Raw genomic sequence first — 7,395 nt, 5'->3', positions numbered from 1 at the left:
TCGCAGCTCCGAGGTCCATTTTCACGTGAACTTCATTGGCTCATAAATGGTGTGACAAATAATAACTACCCCGAGAGAACCTTCTGTGCATCCTTAAGTATTAATATTTGGCAATACACAACACTCTCCCTGAGGTTTAGCTTTGTGGTAGCTTCCTTCTTATTTAATTTAATTTTGAGGCAAGAATGACTATACTAAACTTTTTTTTTTAAGAATGGAAAAGACTAGTGATTGTCTTCCAACGTCCATTCTTTCTTCCTTTTAGTACTAGAAACCACCACATAGTGTGTTAGAAACAAATCTAGTTTTCCTTAGAGCCAGATATGGCCACATGACTTCCTTACCATTGGAATATGGATAAAAAATACACGTGCAACACATCTGTTTTAAACACATCATTTTCCTGACTAGAAACACTTGCCCTCCACTTTCTGCCTTTTCCTTGGTCAGGGCCAGGATGCAGTTGTGGAACTGGTGAGGCCATGTGAGCAAGTGGACAAAGACTACCCCTCAGGGGACGGATGACGCCGTGGGAGAGAACCACCTGCCCCCCTGTCCTCCCATGACCGCTGGGCTGTCATGTGAAGAAAGAAATCTCTGCCTTACTGCAGCCACTGCTTGTTTGAATTCCCTTGTTATTAGCAGTTTAGCCTTAAGTGATGACACATCAGGGTTTTTTCGAAAGTCACATATGACAATGGACTGTTTTGTGCAAACTTGTCTGAGAAACTCCCCTGTAATCCCTAACTTCCCATCTAAATGAACAGATGACCAAACAAAATATTTTATCGAAAAGCAGGTTTTGTATTGGTTTTACGTGCTTAAATGGATAGCTGAAAACAGAAATGAACATTTATTTTAATGTGTGTTTTTTGGTATTATTTCTAGGACAGTTTTCTTATTTGTGCGTTTTTTCATTCATGTGTTTTTTTCCTCTTTTCTTTAAAAATCACTATTTTCCATACGTATGGTTCCCACACTAGGTTGGGTGCAAGAGACTACAGAGAAGAAAACACACATCTTTATCCTCCTCTTAGTTGTTCTCAACTATTCTACATGAATTCTCAAAGTCAGGAAGTGCATTTTCTAATTCAGGCAAGAGGGTTGGCTTACATATAGTTGATTTTCATTTTAAACACATTAGCTTAGCGAAAGTGACTAAAATATAATATCTGATATGACAGAGTAGAAGAAATAAAATGCTTGGGAACTGATAATTGGAATTCCATTGTTCATTCCACAAACATTTATTGACTATATTGTGCTGTGAGGGTACTGGACTCAGTGTTTCTTTAACACTCGGGCCATAGTTTCTATGAGAAAGGCCTTTAATATATAGAAGGGAAGAGAGCTCTTCGTACTTGTCTTATATAAAACTATGAATAATGGAGTTAAAGTAAAAGTAAAGTTGCTCAGTCGTGTCCAACTCTTTGCAACCCCATGGACTGTAGCCCACCAGGCTCCTCCGTCCATGGGATTCTCCTGGCAAGAATACTGGAGTGGGTTGCCATTTCCTTCTCCAGGGAATCTTCTCAACCCAAGGATTGAACCCAGGTCTCCCACATTGGAGGCAGACGCTTTAACCTCTGAAGTACCAGGGAAGCCCAAATGGAGTTAAGGCTTCTTTAACCAGCCTCTGAGGAGAGCTTTTAAAAGGTTAAAAATAGCACCACCAAAAACTGGGAGTAACGACTACTGAGCATTTGGAGGAGTTTCTAGTGACTACTAGTTCCACGATGTGAGAAACAGGGCAACTCTCACTGCCTGGAAATACACCAGAAGCCCTCTGCCCTGCCCCTGCCTAGAGATCCATGTGCAAACAGGACAAAATGAGACTCTTACCTGACAACATATATCAAAAAAAAAAAAAAATGCATCAAAGACATAAACAGAAGAGCTGAAAATATGAAACTCATTCAAGAAAACCTTGGAGAAAGCCTTTATGACATTGGATTTAGCAACGAGTTGAGGAAGGTCTGCAGGGAATGAGTGACATGTTGCATCTGAGGTGGTATTATCGCCACAGATAAAGCTTTCCAAGTGGGGATAGAGACAAGCGGCAGTAAAGCCTTTGGGCATTAGTTTCCTGAGCTGATATGCAGCGACGGAGAAGACAGCAGGGCTGGTAGCAGGGGAAGCAGAGAGTGGAGACCTCACTTCAGCCTCGTGGTCCCTGCATTACAGCCACTCTCATCATCCATGGGTGTGTAGGACCCTCGGGCAAATGACTTCCTCAGTACTCAGTTGGCAGCTTGTCCAAGTCCCAAGAGTGGATCAAATTTTCCTTTTGTGCATCTTTATCGTAGGGAGGAAATACTTGATAGATTCTCCAAGAACTCTAGAGAAAAATGACTTAAGATAAAATAAAGAGAAAGAGCACAATAGATAAAGAAGAAAAAAATGACAGAGATTCAACGCAAGAATTATGGATGTATCTGATGAAGGAGAAAAAAAAAATGAAACAGAAGAAGCAATAATTAAAAACAGAAGTCTATGAAACGTTATTAAAGTAAAAAAAAAAACTGATTACAAATCTCAAAAGGGGTTACACTTAACATTCTAAAGTTATAGCAGTCCAATTTGAATTTATACCAACTTAATTTCAAAAGCATACAAAGACTCTCTTCCTATACAGCTTGATTCTCTTCCCCCACCTTTCTGTTATTGATGTCACATCTTTCTACACTGTGTGGCCATAATCACATAGGAAATAAAAAGTGGAGGTACGAACCAAAATTACAATAATCCCAGCTTTGGTAATTGCCCATGTGTTCACTTTTTTGAGAGATCTTGATCTCTTCAAACGGCTTTGAGTTACTGCCTGCTGTTCTTTCATCTTAACTTGGGCTCCTGTTAGCATTTCTCGCTGCTGCTGCTGCTGCTGAGTCACTTCAGTCGTGTCCGACTCTGTGCGACCCCATAGATAGCAGCCCACCGGGCTCCTCCGTCCCTGGGATTCTCCAGGCAAGAACACTGGAGTGGGCTGCCGTTTCCTTCTCCAATGCATGAAAGTGAAAAGTGAAAGTGAAGTTGCTCAGTCGTGTCCGACTCTTAGCATTACAGGCACATATAATGGTCGCATACTCCTTCAGCTTCTATCTGGGAATGTCTAATTTCTTCTTCAATTCTGATGGACAGTTTTTGTTGATATAGACAGTTTCTGTTGTCTATATCAAAAGTTTTTGTTGATATAGTTTTTGTTGTCTACAGCAACAGTTTTTGTTATCTATATCCACAAAAACTAACTTTTTTTTTCCCCCCAGTACTTTGACTATGTCAAGCTACTGCTTTCTAGTCTCCAAGATTTCTGATGAGAAGTCAGGTGAGAGTCCTATTGGAAATCCTTTGCATGTGACGAAGCACTTCTTTTTTGTAGTTTGCAAGATTCTCTCTTTGTCCTTGGCTGTTGACAGTCTGATTATAATACATGTTAATGTGAATTTCTTTGAGTTTATCCTATTTGGACTCTGTTGAGCATATTAAATTATTAGAGATATATCTTGTAAAAATTCAGGGCAGTTTTTATACATTATTTCTTCAAGTAATCTCTTTGTCCCTTTCCCCCTCTTTTCTTTTTGGTACTTTCACGATCTGTATGCAGGCCTTCTTGATGGTATCCCACAGGGCTCTTAGGCCCTGTTTTTCTTCTTTTTTTATTCAGAATGGATAATCTAATTTGACCTATCTTTAATTTCATTGATTCTTTCTCCTTCCTGGTTAAAAGCTGCCCTTGAACTCCTCCAGTGAAGTTTTTATTTTAGTTATTGTACTTCTAACTTCAAAGTTTCTATTTGGTGTTTTTTAAGAATTTCTATCTCATTTTTGACATTCTCTATCTGATGAGATATCATTTCCATACTTTCCTCTAGTTTTTCAAACACGGTTTCCTTTGGTTCTTTTAACATATTTAAAATAGCTAATTTTAAGTATTTGTCTCTTAAGGCCAAAGTTTAAAAGTCCTTAGGAACATTTTCTATTGACTGTTTTCACCCCTGTGTATGGGCATATTTTCTTGTTTCTTTGGAATTCTCATAACTTTTTTGTTGGAAATATATTTTAAATAATGTGAAAGCTCTGAAAAAATATTTTCTTGCTTCTTCGGGGTTTGCTGTTGTCATTTGTTTGCTTAAAGACTTTTCTAAACTAATTCAATAAAGTCTGTATTCTTTGTTAAAGTAGCCACTGACATCTATGTTCAGTAAGCTTTTTGGTCAGCTGATAGTTGGAGGTTTTCTTAAAAAGCTAGAATCAGTGCATTCCCCAGTTTTTGCCAAGGGGTTGTCTGTGTGTGTCAAGGCATCCCTTTAATACTCAGGCAGAGAGTTGGCAATTCTGCCATAGCCTTCACATCTGCCTTGACCAGTGCCTCCAGATTAGCCAGATGTGAGTGTTTACGGCCTTTTCATTTCCTGTCTGAGCATGGTCATGTGCACAGCTGAATACGTGCATGTGCCCTCTAGATTTTCAGGAATATGCCGGAGCTTTCAGAGCCCCCTTCAGTTCAGTTCAGTCGCTCAGTCATGTCCAACTCTTTGCGACCCCAAGAATCACAGCACACCAGGCCTCCCTGTCCATCACCAACTCCCAGAGTTCACTCAGACTCACGTCCATCGAGTCAGTGATGCCATCCAGCCATCTTATCCTCTGTCGTCCCCTTCTCCTTCTGTCCCCAATCCCTCCCAGCATCAGAGTCTTTTCCAATGAGTCAACTCTTCACATGAGGTGGCCAAAGTACTGGAGTTTCAGCTTTAGCATCATTCCTTCCAAAGAAATCCCAGGGCTGATCTCCTTCAGAATGGACTGGTTGGATCTCCTTGCAGTCCAAGGGACTCTCAAGAGTCTTCTCCAACACCACAGTTCGAAAGCATCAATTCTTCGGCGTTCAGCTTTCTTCACAGTCCAATTCTCACATCCATACATGACCACAGGAAAAACCATAGCCTTGACTAGACAGACCTTTGTTGGCAAAGTAATGTCTCTGCTTTTGAATATGCTATCTAGGTTGGTCATAACTTTCCTTCCAAGGAGTAAGCGTCTTTTAATTTCATGGCTGCAGTCACCATCTGCAGTGATTTTGGAACCAAAAAAAATAAAGTCTGATACTGTTTCCACTGTCTCCCCATCTATTTCCCATGAAGTGATGGGACCAGATGCCATGATCTTAGTTTTCTGAATGTTGAGCTTTAAGCCAACTTTTTCACTCTCCTCTTTCACTTTCATTAAGAGGCTTTTTAGCTCCTCTTCACTTTTTGCCATAAGGGTGGTGTCATCTGCATATCTGAGGTGATTGATATTTCTCCCAGCAATCTTGATTCCAGCTTGTGCTTCTTCCAGCCCAGCATTTCTCATGATGTACTCTGCATATAAGTTAAATAAGCAGGGTAACAATACAGAGCCTTGACGTACTCCTTTTCCTATTTGGAACCAGTCTGTTGTTCCATGTCCAGTTCTAACTGTTGCTTCCTGACCTGCATACAGGTTTCTCAAGAGGCAGGTCAGGTGGTCTCTTTTTCCCATCTCTTTCAGAATTGTCCACAGTTTATTGTGATCCACACAGTCAAAGGCTTTGGCATAGTCAATAAAGCAGAAATAGATGTTTTTCTGGAACTCTCTTGCTTTTTCCATGACCCAGCGGATGTTGGCAATTTGATCTCTGGTTCCTCTGCCTTTTCTAAAACCAGCTTGAACATCGATCGGTACCTAATTCCTGAATTTTTCTTTTAGGCTTTCTATTGAGCTTAATGTTTGCCTCAATTGTTTGCCCACCCAGGCAGTTGCAATGTTAAACAATTGCCTATTTTATTGTCAACCACTGCCCCTGGGGAATGGCTGTTTGCACTGAATCAGCCCCGAGTCAGGTCAATAAAGACAGCCATAACAGTAGAGTCTTCCAGGGAATCACCAGATAATTCAAATAAATGACAATTCTCTCAGAATGAGGCTTTAAAGGAATTTAACACTTTTATGCTTCATTGATGGCTGCCAGACTGCTGGTTTTCACCACGATACCAGGTTGTTGATTTTTAAGTCTACTGCAGAACTGAGGAGAGGAAAATGAGAATAATGCAAGTTAAAATGCCACAAAGCTCACTGATTTTTTTTTTTTTTAACTGAAATTCGGCCTTTTTTCTTGAACAAACCCTCCCTTAATGGCTGCAAGCTTTTGGCTACGTTCTTGAGTTCTGAAATAGTTACTTCTGACCATGTTTTCAGTGTTCACATTGGTTTCATGGAGGAGACTTTCAGTGATCCTGGCCCTGCCTTCTTTCTGGATATCTGATTTTTGACTCTTGATCAATTTATGATGTGTTGATTAAGGTCTAAAATTTTCCCGGGAGACCCTTAGGGTCAGTTTCTTTACTGATAGTTTACAACTGGATTTATGGTCTGACTAACCTAGCTTGATTATTTCAAGAGCCTCCCTAAGAGTTTCTCCTTTGAACCCTCTGTAAACAAGATTCCTTTCACAGACCTTAGTGGTTCTAGTTGGTGACATGGCATGGACCACTTAGGTAAATAAGGGCCCTTGAAGAGCTTGCATATGGGAGGTCTATCAGACTTCCAATGCTTGCCTGTTTTCTCTTTCTCTTCCTGCACTATATTATTTTTCCTTTAAATAAAAGCTTAAATGAAAGTACTCTGTGAAAGCTGGTGAATCCTTTCAAATAACCAAACTGGGAGATATTGGCAATGGTATGTACATACAGTATAATAGCATGCAGCTATAGAAAGGAACATGAAAGATATCTGTGAACTGATATGAAAAGACATCCAGGATATATTGTTAAATGAAAATGCAAGATGCAGAACTGCATATTTGGTATACTATCTTTGTTATGTAGTAAAGAGGAGAAATACAAGGGTATATAATTGTATTTGCTTGATTTGCATAAGGAAATAATACAAAAAACCTATTTAAATGATTAACTATGGAAGTAATGGAAGCAAGATACAAATTTTATTGTTTTGATTTTGAAACTTATGAATATTCCCATTCAAAAAATTAAAATTTCAAAGTAAATGAAGAAAAAAGGAAAATAAAAACTAGGTCATGTGACCCAAGGGGGATCATAAAGTATTACGGAGGCCTATAATAAATACCAAGAAAAAAAAGATGGAAAAATAATTGACATGCCAAACAATAAACATAAATAGTGAAAGTAAACAGAGACACAGATACAAGGAAGAAGTTTCACTTGGATGGCATTGAAAAGGCTTGGATTCTTGCTTAGCTTAGGATTTCTGAAGGGCAGCACTGATGATATTGTGGGTGGAGTATTTCTTCACTGGAGGAGACTGTCCTGGGCCTTGTAGGAAATTTAGCAGAATCGCGGGCCTCTCCCCTCTAGTTACCAGTGGCAGCACCCCTGAAACACTGTGACAACCAAATATGTC

Source organism: Bubalus bubalis, chromosome 11 (genome assembly GCF_019923935.1).
Source record: "Bubalus bubalis isolate 160015118507 breed Murrah chromosome 11, NDDB_SH_1, whole genome shotgun sequence".
Lineage (NCBI taxonomy): Eukaryota > Metazoa > Chordata > Mammalia > Artiodactyla > Bovidae > Bubalus > Bubalus bubalis.
This window is presented reverse-complemented; position numbering follows the sequence as displayed.